The sequence below is a fragment of the Lonchura striata genome, chromosome Z (genome assembly GCF_046129695.1).
Source record: "Lonchura striata isolate bLonStr1 chromosome Z, bLonStr1.mat, whole genome shotgun sequence".
In the NCBI taxonomy this organism is placed as follows: domain Eukaryota; kingdom Metazoa; phylum Chordata; class Aves; order Passeriformes; family Estrildidae; genus Lonchura; species Lonchura striata.
The window spans coordinates 39,496,060-39,510,988 of record NC_134642.1 but is presented as its reverse complement, the minus strand read 5'-3'; positions in this window follow the sequence as shown (position 1 = coordinate 39,510,988).

Sequence of the window (14,929 nt, the reverse complement as noted above, 5' to 3'; positions counted from 1 at the left end):
TCCCTAGTTCCAGAGTAACCCCTGCACCTGTGCTGTGGGGCTCTTCCCTGTGACCAAACTGTAGGAAGCAGGTAACCAGGGAAACAAACTGGCCTGGGAGCTGCTGGACTTGGGTCAACCTGAGATATGTGAGCTACTTTAAAACTATTAATTCTAGCAGCTGTAGTAGAGGTGGGTTTAAAATACATATTTTAGTGTTTCTATGTACAATTATGAAGGTGTATTTACATGCTCATTGTTGCCTGTTGGTTAAAAATAACTTGGATAATGGGAAGCAGAATTTTATTTTAAGAAACTTGCTTCCAGATCTGAGTCTCAAAATACCAAAATTTATTTAAATTGAATAAGTCTGACTTTGGGCAGAATCTACAAGGAGACTCTGGATCCATATGTCAGTATGTTCCAGGTAGGAAAGCAATCTTCCCAGCAGCTGCTGGCAAGCATGGCTATAGTGTTGTTCCAGCAGGACAAAAATGTGGAGGTTTGAACTGGCAGCACTTCCAAGAACACCAAGGTGTGCCATGATCTCTCTTTAGCAGAGAATTTATCAATCTTTTTAATTGCAGCAAACAGAACAAGAGTTTACCTATCGATGTGTCCAAATTAGGACTGACAATCCCTGTCTGGGCATTGAGTTTGATATCTCTTTTCAAAAAGTAGTTTCGTGGCCTGCCTCACAACCTGATGAAGTCACATGTGGAAAGCAGTGGTCATCCCCCTGCCCTGTGTTTTCTTGATCATACTATAAAACCTCACAGTTTATGAATGTTCTTTGAACTTTCTTTAAAGTGAACTTATTTGCTGCTATATGAAGGCTGCCCTTTTGGCAGCATTTATTCCTGGTATATTTATAGGTAACAACTCTATCCCTTCTCAAACTGTGTATTGAATGTTTAGAATGAAGTCTGAAAGAGTTTAGCTTGTCAGAGACTAAGTGCCCCTTCTACTCAGGACCTCGTTAAGCTGCTGTATCTCTTCAAGTTTCAAGTTATTTTTTCTGAACATAGACATTTTAAACTATACATTTAACCTGCATGGAAAAGCCTTGTCATGCCACAATTAGATGGTTCACATGCTCTTTTTTTTTTTTTGTTTGTTTGTTTGTTTTGTTTTCCTGCAGTAGTTTATATCAGGAATTCTAATGAACAGCTCATAACAAAAGATTCCATGACAGGCAGTCTTCACACCTCTGCTGCAACTATCTGGTTTTCAGCTGCACAGCAGTGTTTCCCAGTTTGTTGCATCAGCACGTTCTTCCCCCTCCCCCCTACTGTCCCTAATGACATTTATGACTGTGGGTCCTAAAATCCACTTCAGTGCATTTCTTTACCATGCAGGGCCTCTGCTTTTTTAGAAGAGTACACATTATTTTTCCCTTCTAAAATTGTATCTTTGCATTCTTTGTCATCTTGACTGTAATTAATATTTACATTTGAAATTACTTAAAAAGATTATTGAAATCCTGGTAAAGGAACCCAGAACATTTCCTTTGTCCAGAGAGAATCTAGATTAGTAAGCCAAAATATCGTTGTGGCAAATTTGCATTCCTTTTTTCAATCCTTCTTCCTGCTTATTCTGTAATTTTTCTTCTTCCAAAGACATACAGAGCCCTTTTATCCATTGAAAGTGAGGTACCTTTTTTAGTCTCTGCTGTGGCACTGCCTCTTGCTGGACACCAGACCTGTAGGCTAGCTATTGCTTCTTTCAGGTCTCAGGGTGCAATTTTCAAGCCACTTGAACACCTTAATATCTAGAGTTTATTCTGTATGGGGTGGTCTGTCTTTACATCTGATTTTTATTTTGTCCTCTTTTTCTGTTCCCCTGTCTCACAACATGGGGGTGGATGCTTGCATGGCTGAGGAGTCACAGCTAATGCTGGATTTTTAATCTTCACATAGGTTTCCCTTCTCTCTGCTGTTCTCCATCAAAGACTACTAAAGACCCTTTCATGAAGCTTTGGAGTTTCCTCTGCAGGTTCTCAGCTGGGAACAATTCTCAGGTTTTCCATGCACAACTTGACCTCCAAGCCACCACATTCTTTGTTAATTTTATTAACCACTTTTATTATTGCTCAGATGCTTTGCTTATCCTCAATATAATTCACCATAGACATACAACCACAGAGGGCTGGAGACACCTCCCAAAATATTTAGACATTATTCGGGGCACGAATTTCAAATGTTTTTTTTTGTACCCAGAGAACTAAAAAATTCCATGCCACTCCTTGGTCCATGCTAAGTCCTCGTGCTCCTCAGTCCAGGTGAGTTAATTAACTAGTTCCTGTAATTTATTGCTCTAAGTTCTGTCCTTGAAATTAAATATCATAATTGTAAACATTTGTAACCTTTTACTTGCTGTAATTAAGCTCTTATCAGTGGCTATAAGGTTATTTACTGTAACCAGCCTGTATACAATAATTTACACACACATAAGAAACAGTGTTAATGACCAACTGCTCAGGCTAGTTCCCTGGATGTTTAAATTGAGCAAGCCCCAGCTGGTGCAAGTGGCTTCAGAGCAAACTCTGAGTTGTGTTATAGTCACAGGAAGCTACCGAGCTACTCCCCCGTTGAGAACTGGCATTAGGGAAAGAGAAACAGTGTCTCAATGAATAAGAAATTAGCAGAGTTGAGGATCTTGCCTGTAACTTACAGAAAATTGTGAAATGCTTTCTGGTGAAATTTCCCCAGCGCTGTAAGCTCTATACCCTAGAAACCAAACACATTTTTGCTGCTTAGGAGATACTTGATGCTGGTCAGGACTACTCAGACAGACCACTGCCATTGTGGATGACTCTGTGGTGTGACTCTGTGCATGATGACTCTTTCTACCTTAAGAGCTTCTCCAAAAAGGGGAATAACAGAGTAGCAAAGCCTCTGCTGGGGCTGTAAGACTACAAGACAAATATACAAGGAAAGGGGAATTAGTGGAAGAGTAGTCTAAAAATACCATCTTTCAACTATTGTTACAGCGTCTTATTGACCTAAAGCAGTTAAAATAAAATAAAAGATACCTGGGATGAAGTATCCCAGTGGCAAGTTAGGGACTTAGAGCTGCAAAGAGTCACCAGATCATTCTGGCAGGCATCACCTTACCCAATCACCCGGGCACCCAGCCTGGCAGCTTGCACATGATCCAGTGTTTACTTCTGGGAAACACATAGCTGGAGCTCATAAACCTTCAGGGGACTTAGGATTTTTCTTAGAACTCCTCCAATGGATGTTGAAATTACATACTTCGTGTTTGTTTTCCATTAGTCTGATTAACACCACGCTGCTGGTTCTCATTCTGCTATATAGCCAGTCCAGGATTCTGAACTGTCCCTGTGTATTTTCCCACATCTCACTTGAAGCACCCCTCAATAGCCACCTTGATAAATTACTGAAACAAAGCCCTTTTAATTAATATCTGGAGGGCCCTTTTCCAGCCTGAGAGTCCATAAGTTTTTCCTATGAGTTCTCCAATTTTACATCAAAGTTATTTCAAAGATGTGTACACCAGAACAGAACACTTTATATGAGCCACAGCCTCACCAAAATTGCTTATGGAAGAGGAATCCCTTCCCTGTACCCACATACTAATCCAAGACCCAGGTTGGAAGGTGTCTTTGCCCAGAGCAGGAGGATCGGAACAAGATGATCTTTGAGGTCCCTTCCAAAACTATTTTGTGATTCATCGCAATTCATCCTTGTCTGGAAAAGCATTAGCTCCTTCTGGCACAGTATCCTGGTAAGAATTCATACCACTCTGCTTCATACTCAATACTATTTTCTAACAACTGGATTCCCAATGAAAAGCCCTGTATTTCCTAAGCCTGCCCTGTTCCCTGTCTCATGCTTGGCTTTCATGTGCCATGATTTTGAAGAGTACCTTGTCATTCAGGCTTCATAGTAAATCCTCACCTTAAGCACAACTGGGATTCTGCCAGAGGGTCCTGGTACTAACCTCCAGACTAGAGATTACCTCCACACAGAGCCATCTTCAGCAGAACCCCTGACAGTCACCCCAGCAGGTTGTTTAGCAGCAGGAGAGAACTGCTGTGCTGTCAAACATCCTCAGAAGCTGAGCTGTGGAGTTCCCATGCCCTGAGCATCTCTCACACTGCTTGTGTGGAAGCCCACACACAAAAAATATGTCTCTTTAACACATAGCAGGACATCCCAGGGTCAAGGGACATCAATGCACTCTTTCACCTCTGTTCTTAAGAATCACAGATGAGCTGGCAAAACAGGCTGAGGAAAAGGAAGTCAAATTCACAAATGACACTTGCAGGGTTGTGACAGAGGAGAGGAGACCCAGAAAGGCACATGGAAATTATGAGGCTCTAGCATATGCCAGAGAGATGCCCCCAAGGCAGTACAGCCCAGCACAGCACAGCTCATCACCTGGGGGATGCTGCAGCCTGCCAGCACCTCTCTGTGCCTCAGTGCCAGCTGCACACACCCAGCCGCGGGGCAGAGGCTGCACCTTTCACAGAAGGGCACTGGTCAGATGCAGAGAGATGCAACACACAAACAAAAGGGGTGTTACTCATGGCCACTTGGTTTACAAAAATCTAACATGTCTTGAGTTCCCTCAGCAGTTTCCAGTCCTTGTCTACCATAGCTGCACACGGGGACCAGGCTTTGCTGCATGCAGTTACAAGCAGCAGAGGAGAGACAGGCGGGGATCTCAGAAGGGACGTGCAGCCAGAGCTTCCACTGGCAGGGCTTGCTGCCACGTGATGGCTACGAAGTAAAGCTCACACCCGTGACTGCTGCACAATACTGCAAACATAAAAGACATATATATCAAACAAGTCAAACAGCTCTTCACAGCAGGGCACTGAATATTCTTCATCACAATGGGATGAAACTTTATTCATCTTGCCAGAATCAGGGATATGAAGAAAACGTGGAGGTGAGCCTGCTTATCACAGCCACAAAGCCTTGTTTGTAACTATGCAACCCAGTCTGGGCAGCACATGTGTGCTGTGCACATCTGTGGCTCCATGCACACATTAGCTGGAAACAAAATCACCATGGAGAAGGGCTGGGAAGGAGTCCTCTCTGGGGAGCACTCCCAGGGCCAGCCTTGCCTCCTGAGCAGACTCTAATGCTGCTGGGAGACAAACACAGATGTGAGGCACCATCACAGAAACGAATTTCTTAGAACAGAAGCAGAACACCCAAAAAATGGTCTTTTGGACTGAAAGGATCACTACCTTTCTTTATGAACACCATACCCATGCTCATCCCTCTTAAGCCCATTTGAGACTTCATAAACCCTAAGCCAGACCTGGCAAAGCCTCTATTGTAGCCTTATACCACTACAGAATCATAAAGTAACTTAGGCTGGAGAAGACCTCTAAGACTATTCAGTCCAGCCATTAACAAAACACTGACAGATCCACCACTAAACCATATCCCCATGAGCCAACATCTACATGGTTTTTGCAGTTCTGGGGACAGAATTCAACCACTAAGCTGGGCGGTCTCATCTAATGCTTGATCACCATTTCAATTAAGAAATTTTTCTCTATATCCATTTTATAACTTCCCTGGTGAAACTTGAAGCCATTTCCTCTTGTACTATCAACCCTTCTTTCCATAGGAAGATCCCAGTTCTGTCTCCTGGTTTCTGTCTGCTGCTAACTTCTGGCACATGGCAGTGCTCCACCTATAAGTGACAGAGCATTTTAGGAGACAGGCCAGCCCAGGGCCTTTAGACCAGAGGGGCCTGGAAAAAACAGCCCCCCCCAGCCTGATGGCTGTCACTAAAGTCTGCTGGGAACAGAGTGAACAGCCCAGAACCTCTTGGGTGAAGCCTCTGGGGAGCCAGCAGGACTGCGCTGCTGCCAGACCATGTCTGCATCAGATGCGTGACACTGGGGCACTGTTTTAATTTAAAATGGATTAGGCTTTGTTTTCTTTTTAGCACAATAGCATTGCACGCATTGTTGGGCGATAAAATCCAGAGATAGCTCTGCCAGCGGGGTGTTGGGGAGGACGTGATCAGCAGCACAGTCAGAGCTGAGATGGCGAAGAGCGTGGGGAAAGCCTATAGAGATCTGCTGCTGCCAGGTCCTGGGGAGGCCTTTGCACAAGTGCTGAAGAGATCTTTCCTGCCTCAGAGAAAGCAGAGGGGCAGCCTAGAATCTGGATAGCAGCTGGAGCAGGATGCAGCTGGTGTGGGGCAGCAGGGACATGTGTGAATCTTGTTGTCACCCCTACTCACAGCTGTGCAGGGAGGGTGGTGCTGATCACTCCTGGGAGGACACTATGGAAAGGAGGCAAAGATGTCTCAATTCACCACAGCATCTCTTAGTTAACTGCTGTTTTTCCCAAGCAGGTTCTGCCTCTCCCTGCATGCTCTTTTCCTGGTTTCCCTGGGCTTAAGCTCTGCATTGAGCTCTGGAGCATGAGGGGAGCATGGCCTGATGAAAGTGCACTGGAAAAGTAATTTTGTTCCCTGGGTTTCTTGGCAGGACCTTGGTATCACGTGCACCAGGTTCCTTCACTACCTTAATCTGTGCCTTTGGCTGGCAACAGCACAAGGCAAAGGGGTGTTACTCAGCAGAACTGCCCCTGAACTGCAGGAAGAACTCCTAGAGCACGAGGGCTTTGGGGTGTCTCAGGGCCAAGCAGCTCACTTTGGGGACATCTACCTATAGCCCAGTGTAGTGCTACAGACCAGCTGCATTTTTTGCCTTCTGCAGAAATAGAGGATTCCATAACAAATCTTTCTACAGCCTCAACATCTCACCAAACCAGTGCTACCAAGCAAGCTGGCCTTTGCAGGTCTCTGACCCAGTTGCTCCTGAATCTCCTCTTCAGTCACATTGCTCTTGACATGTGTGATGCCTGAGGAAGGTGATGCAGGCAGCAAAATGCAACAGGAGTGTTCCCAAGATGTTAATGTAGCAGCTGAGGACCTGACTCCTTGCAGCTTTCTGCACAACATTCTCCCAGTACTTTTTTGCCTGAAACTCTTCTAACCTCTCACGGCTTTTTTTAGCATCAGTTTTGCTGCTGACATGCTCCAGACCAGGCAACTCTTGGTTCAGAAGCTAACAGAAGGCACCAGGCTCTCCTGGGATCATTTGTCACTGCTAGAAGGACTGCTGGATCTGAGATGGGTAAACATTTTATCGGGGCCTGTTGTGAATGAACAGTGGGCAATGGTGTAAAACTGAAAATTTAGATTAGATATGAGGAAGAAGTTTCTAACAATGAGTGTGCTGGCATGGGTTGCCCAGAGAAGCTGTGGCTGCCCCACACCTGGCACTACTCAGGGTCAGGTCATGCTGGCTGGGGCTTTCGGCAACCTGGTCTAGTGGAAGGCATCCCTGCCCATGGCAGAAATGACCTTGCTTATGTCCTTTTCAATTTAATCTATCCTGCGAGTCTATGAGCTCCTGTGGATGTGCTGCGGGTTGGGCTCAGAGTGTGCTGCAACATAATATGTATACATACTGTGTATGTCCTGATCCACAGCATGTATTGTAACCATTGCTCCTTCCCCAGGCAGGAGTGCAAGACCTCAGGGGCAGCATGAGAAAACCCCTAGCTCTGCATGACACCAGTGTCCATCTGCCCTGACCTGCCAAGAAAGTGGAAAAGCCCAAAGCAGCCAGACCACAAGGCTGTGCAGGCCTCACAGCAATGTGCTCCCGGGACAGAGAGGGGTCTCAGCAGGCAGTTCTCCCAGCTGCCCAGTGAGCAGAAGGAGCGCAGATCTTCTGAACAGTGCAGGGAAGAGGAACCAATTTCCACTGCTACTCAAGTGATGCCAGGACAGACCACAGCTACTGGGAAAAGAGACTGTCCCCAGGTCAGGGGGCAGCCCCAGGCACTTTGCAGAGGTTGATGCACCACAGAAGTCTCAAGTGCACGATCTGAAAAGGAAGAAAATGAGATGGGATGACTCAAATGTTAGCAGCAAAGGCAACACACCCCTAGAGTCCACCTGGCTGGAGGACTTGCATGATGTGAGGACTACATGAAAGCCTTCCCCTGGGCCGCCACAGACTTCTGGCCAAATGGTTCTGTGGTCTCTTATGAACTTGATACACCATGAACAGACAAGTTCTTTCCTGGTTGCAGTTTAATTAGACCTTCATGTTACACAGAGACTCTTCTCTAACAGCTATAATTACAACAGGAATGCAAAGAGTACAGTTTTATTTCCATCAGATGCAGAGAATTTCCGCATCCCACATAGCCTTGCAGCATATTATTTGTCTGACACATAAGATCTCATTTTCTTAAAAGGGCAAAAAGAGTCAGCAAAACACTTAGCAATAACAAATTAAGTGTCATTAAGTTGGGCAATCACAGGGCTGTGGCTTACTGCCCCAATTTATCTACCTCTCCCTGCAGAAGCGCTTCTCAATGCTATATCCACTCCTGTTGCTAAAGTACTCAAGAGCAATGAAGTTCCTTTGCATTTGATCTGGACTGACATTCTTCTATCCAAAAAGCTCCATGTTTCACCTCCTATAAGGATGACATAGACAGCACTCTGCCAAGTCAAAGTTCATGCTACAAATTAAAAACCAAAGACAATCCCCATCTACCAAAGAAAAACTCTGCAAACAGTAGATTCTCCTCTCCTACACAAACCTGGCTAGATCAACCATCTCCTTTGGCAGCAGCCCCTACAGGAAGGGATAGAGTTTACATATATGAGGCAAAAGAAGAGCAACTGTTGAGTTTTGGGCTGAGAGAGACAGGGAAGAGGTCTTTCAAGTAGGAATTGACCATACACAGAGTACACCAAGCCAGTGTAAAGCAAATGAATGGGAAGGTAACATTGAACGAAGATGTTAATCACCAAAACTGTTGAAAGACCAGGGAAAAATGTGATAATTTAAAAGATATACATATATTTAATACACATGTGAGAAAGGGAAGAAGAAAAGCTTCACATCACACCAAGTTTGGCCAGCACAGACAGAAAACACCAGGTGTTTATTACAAAACCTGAACAACTGCAAAGTCATCTGCACATGCTGCAGGGAAACCTGGGCCATTTATTATTAAACTGCAAAGCAGCATCTTTCTCAAACTTTATCTTTTACAAGCAACAAAAATCTGTCTGAGAAATACCAGATGTCAAATCCCAGAAAAAGAACGGAGGAACTCCCTCCACAGAGTGTGGAGTCCCATGTTCCCTGTGATTCCTTGTGTTGCTCTCCTTGCTCTGGTGCCCAGAGCAAGGCTAATGCCCAGAGGCAGCCATGGGGCCCACAGAGTGCCCAGCCCTATGGAGACCCGGCCCCTGCCTCCTGCAGCAGGACCACGAGGGGATAACAGGATCAAAAGAGCAGTAACAAGCTCTGGGAACTTGTCAGGCAAATGTGTTTTTAACCAAATCCCAAATGAGCCGCTGAAGGGAAGCATTAGTGCTGTCACGTGGAGCACATGATTTTGGAATTCATTAAGCCCTTGGTGCAGTACTAGCAGTGCCGTCCCTTGTCCCAGCCATTAGGCATCTGGCTGAAAAGCAGCCAGGTTTCCTTCACCCCAGAGCCAGAGGAATGGCCTGTGCTTGCAGCAGAGCACAGGAGCTACACAGAGCTACAGCATGCATGCACTAGACAAGCTGATTGCATTGATCTTGAGGAAAAATGGCACCTCTCCTTGGAGCCCTCAGCACAAACATGCTTTTCCCCATGTCCTGTGATGCTTCCTCAAAGAAATCAGATGATTCCAGAGAATCTCCATTTCTTCTTTCGCTAAGTCATGCTAGAGAGGGACGAAAAATTTAGTTAAGGAGAAGTTAAACTAGGGATAGTGGTCCTGCATTTAGATACTGACAACTAAAACAGACACACTCAAATTTCGATGAAATCAGAAGAGAACTGTGGGTGAAAGCTAAAGACGAATGTTGCTGAATATTGTTTGCTACAGCACAGGGTTATGTTTTTTCAGTTCTATCTTGAATACAAAGTCCCCTCTGAAACTCCAACTCTCCCTTGTTTGAGGACAGTTTGTAAATTAACCTTGCTGTGGATGTGAAGACATAGAGGTAGCTCCAGGCTGATGTGAGCAGTGTGGTGCAGAGCTGGTGTAGGGCTGGATCAGCACCCATGACAACAGCCAATTACCCCAGCTCTGACATTAGAGAGCACAGTGGGCACCTCAAACCAGCTCTGAGGGAATTGCTTGTGTTAGGAATACTGAGCTGTGGATCAGCAGTGACAGGGCTGGATCCAGGCTTCTACAGAAGCATTTCTAAGTCTTGCACTGGTAAATATTTTCCATTACCTAACTCGTCAGGATTGGAGTCTATTGCCCCTCAATCTTCATCCAGGATAACAGCAAACTTGTAAGCATACAGAGACACAAGCTATCTCTTACAGCTTTAAGATGGGGTGATAACAGCCTATTCCCAACTGGGATCTGGCTGAAGTCATGGCCTCAGTTCCTTCAGGGAAGCCACCTCATTGTCCCTGGGCTATGCAGAGCTCCTGGAGTACCTGCCACTGTCCCCCTGCTCTTCTCCCAGCACAGTGCATGCAGCATGGTGAGGCTGGTGCACTCTCAACTCAGCAGGCCCTCAGCTGTGCTGTTGCTGTGATTCCAGCCAATATTTGGTTGGAGACGATGCTTCTGGCAGGAACTGAGCAGCTGAGCTGATGCCTGCCAGACCAGCCACAGCAGGGCTCAGTTGCTGGCAGACACCTCCAAAGCATAAAAACAGCAGGAAAAACACTTTGAAACTCTCTTGCAGGTCTCCTGACAGTGTGGTGTTTCTTACTAATTTTCCAACATCCTAATTTGTCAAATGTTTTTGCTTGACTGGAAGCCAAGCACAGCTTTGGGAACAAAACCTGTGGTACACAGGGGGTTCCCCTGGCTGTCAGTTGCCAGGATCTGTGAAACAAAGAGCTGACACCAGACACAGTAAGCAAACTCAGTGCACAGACCAAAACACAAACTGAAAATCTTTTAGCCTGCCCTGCCCTGTCCAGAGCAGCTGTTAGCCTCAGATGTGCTGTGCTTCCTCCAGAGACTCTGCTGGAAACACGCAACATTCCCAATATGTGATGAGAGCAAAAAATGCCCAAAGTATCATGCAACTGTGAATGCACCACAGGAGGGGCTGAAGACTTACCATAACTTTGCTGCTGGACTCAGGTTCATGGCGCTGCATGGGGCGTTAATTCTGCACCCTCTCTGCATGCTTTGTAAAATCACAGAATGGTTTGGCTGGAAGGGGCCCTAAGATTGTTTCCAGTCCTCTGCTGTGGGCAGGGACACCTTCCACTATCTCAGGTTGCTAAGAGCCCCATCCAGGTGACTTTCAACACTGCCAAGGATGAAGAACCCACAGCTTCTCTGGGCCACTTGTGCCAGTGCCTCAACACCCTCATAGTAAAGAATTTCTTCCTAATACCCAATCTAAATGCTCTTTCCTCTAAAGCCCCTTTTCCTTAGTCCTATCACTACGTGCCCTTGTGTAATGTCCTCCAAGTTCCAGCCTCCTCCAAAGTGGTTCCAAAAGAGTTCAGGATGAAGCTACTGAAATCTGAAGTGATGTTTAAAGTTGGAAAAAATGTGGCTGATAGGATTTTGTAATGGGTTTCCAGGAAACTCCAAATTCTGAAAAATTGAATTAGTGTGTAAAAGAGAAAATGAGACATATAGGAAGAGACAACTCATCCCTTTGGGGATATTTCAACACCCTCAGCAATTCTCTGAAAAAGAATAACGACAACAAATGAAATGGAAAAGCATTACAGTCTGTTAGAGTAGTAAACTGAAAAACCATAAAAAACCTCCAAAATCTCAAACCTCCAAACCATGAAAAAACCCTCCCCCCTTTTCACCCTGGAAGTTTGCCATAAATAGTGTAACAGAGGTTGAAAGACCATTCAGAGAAGGTAGAGGCCCAGCCAAAAAGCAAAATGAGTAATCCATACCAACAAGGAATGAAGGGAAATTCCCATCCTACAATCTCCTTTTGAAGGGATACATGCTTCAAGTGAAAGGCTTTAGCAGGGTATGTTTAAAAACAAATCGATACACAAACAGTAATCTATGCAAAAGAAATTTATTCAAGAGCTTTGGAGGAATTCCAACAAAGTGCCATGGAATAGCACCCGTGGACACACAGAAATGGGATTAAAGGGGTAAAAAGAAGATAGTAATGTCTCGCTGTTTAAAGGAGTGAGGAATCCAGTTTAATTAATGTGGCTATACAGATGGATGTTACTGGATGCCCAAACAGTTTCAGAAAGATCCCTCTCCAAATGTCCTTAATTGCTCTCCTCCACAACATGCTTATTCTCATGGTTAACAGCAAGGCAGAATATAATGAATGGAAAATGCTCAGTGTTTAAAATGGAGCACACCAGTGTGTCCCACCAGGATCTATGCTAGGGCTTGTGATTTTTGATGTATTCATAAATAGCCTGTGTGTGAGCAGTGAGGGGGAAAAGTTTGATGGTGAGGCTGAGGAATGCAGTGTAGTGGAAATGAGAAAGATCTCATAATCAAAGCTGGGGGATAAAATGACAAATTAAAGTGTGGGTAGGTGTAATTTACAAGGAGAAGTCTAACTGTGCAAAGGTGTTCAGACCAGTTATCCCCAAGTGGGAAAGTGGCCTGGGGATCAGTTACAGGTTTTCTTCCTTCCTCCTCAGAGAAAGTACAGTGGAATTAAGAAGCGGACAAGGGGAAAGGGAAAATCAAATGGATAGGACAAAGAAGACAGCCAAGGGAGACAAACTGATGTGTTGAGAAACCATTTGCAGTGACTGAGGTAATTTGGAAATGATTACTTGTTTTGTTTTGCAGTATAGGAACAAAAACATATTAATTAAGAAATGACATAGCAGGTTGAAGCAAATTTAAGTACTCTTTATGAATTGAGGAGCTTCACTCACTGGAGGGAAGAACCATCTGGACTCTGTCCTCTGCAAAGTGCTCTAGGATGACACTGCTTCAACAGGAAGGCTGGACCAAATGTGGTCCTTTCCAATCTTACTCACTCTGTGACTCTGTAAATCTGAGGAATTAGTTAACTAGGATTTCTGGGATGCAAAACAATGCAGAATGGATCAAAGGCAATCAGGTTCTCTCACAGAAGAACAACCCAGCAAGGACCACTAGGCAAAATGATGCTTTGGTCAGAGTAAGATTAAGCAGAGCTCAATCTTGATTAAAGATTGCTGAAAACATGTGGCTTTATACCTACACTGCTCCTCCATCTACTCCAACCACACCCCACTGGCCATCTTCACAGAAAGAATCTGGTGCTGGTTTGTCCCCTAAATCTCACAGTGGTTTCTCTGCTCTTGGGCTGCACCAGGAGGAGCAAGCTGATATGCAAAGCCCTCGTCAAATAGCCAGTCCTAAATGTTGTTGCACAGCAGAGTCACACCATGCAAGAACTCGGTATGGATAACAAAGTTAGCTGGAAGACAGCAAAAGACTGTATCTCAGAGATGCTGTCACAACACTCCATGGTCACTTGACAAAGGCTGGAGGGAGGTTAAGGATAGTGTGGAGTAGCCCTTGTCTGGGCTGATGGCCAAATTAGTCTTTTAGACACATTTGGGGAAGGAAACACGTCAACACGCTCTATAAAGTTTTCCAGGAAGAAAGCAAACAACTTGAAGACCGCCCTCATGAAAAGAGTGTAAGTGCCATACCAGTGGTGAGGTTACAAGCATTACTAAAATTCAAATGTACACCAGAGGTGATGGCCAGACTGAGGGAAGGAGAAGAAAAAAACAGAACTGTGAAAAAAGGGAACAGGAAAGAATGGAAGGAGAGTGAAAATTCTGTTTCAGCCAGCCTGGTGGAGAATTGCTGGCCAGATACCTCAAGGGCCAAAGGCAAGACGGAGTTTTAGTTCGGACAGGACAAGACGAACCTGGAGTAGATCTTAATCTGAGAGTGATTGGCTAAAATGTCTGCAGCCAAGATCATTCAAGTGCAAAGGATAGAGGAAGGTAACAAAGGGGCACAAAACCCTTCTGCAAAAACAAGCAGGTTAGGGAAGCTCTCTAAAGGATGGTATGAAACACCAGTTATAGAGTAGGGATGATGATGATGAAGTGTAGGGGGATGACGATTAAGGCCCAGGTTATAAAATAAAATTCATCCCAAGCCTTCAGGGCCCAAGCCTTCAGAGGAGCACTTCCATTTCTGACTCCTTTGGATTGCAAATCCTTCTTGCTGCTCTTCCCAGTTCCTGTGTTTGTGCTCCTATCCTTCCTCTCAGAGCTCAGCTTAAGTCCTATGGGGAATGAAATGCAGTGCTCAGGAGATCCATAGGCTGCCTGACCCTCTTCTGGGTGCTGCCCTGCTCACCCAGCCCAGTAAAGCCTGGTATTTGTTCTCTCTGTGGGAGAGCAAATGTATAAATCCTATACATTTCATCACACAGTAGCTGAACTATAGCATGATAGATCACAAAAGGTCTTCCCACCCTGGCTTACATGATTTATTCTTTGCTTTTTTCTGACACATAGCTTTCCAAGTGTCATAAGGTAAGATGCTACTGTAGAAAATGAGGTAGTGCTGCTTATTTACTTGCTCCTCTTCAATGGATAATTGGATCATAGAATCATAGAAAGGCTTGGGTTGGAAGGGACTGTAAAGACCATCTTGTTCCAACTCCCTGCCACAGAATGGGACACATTTCACTAGACCAGGTTGCCCATCTAGTCAGGCCTTGAACACTTTCAGAGATAGGGCATCTACAGCCTCTCTGGGAAACCTGTTTCAGTGCCTCAGCCATGCTTACAGCAAATGATTTCTTCCTGATATCTGATCAAAACCAACCCTTTGCCAGTTTGAAGACATTGCCCCTAGTCCTATCACTACAGCCTCTTGTGAAATGTCTTTCTCCAAGCACTCTCACAGCTTGTCTTCATAGGTGAGGTCATCTTCAGTGAGAAGATGAAATTAATTCTTAGCTTTCACACAGTGCT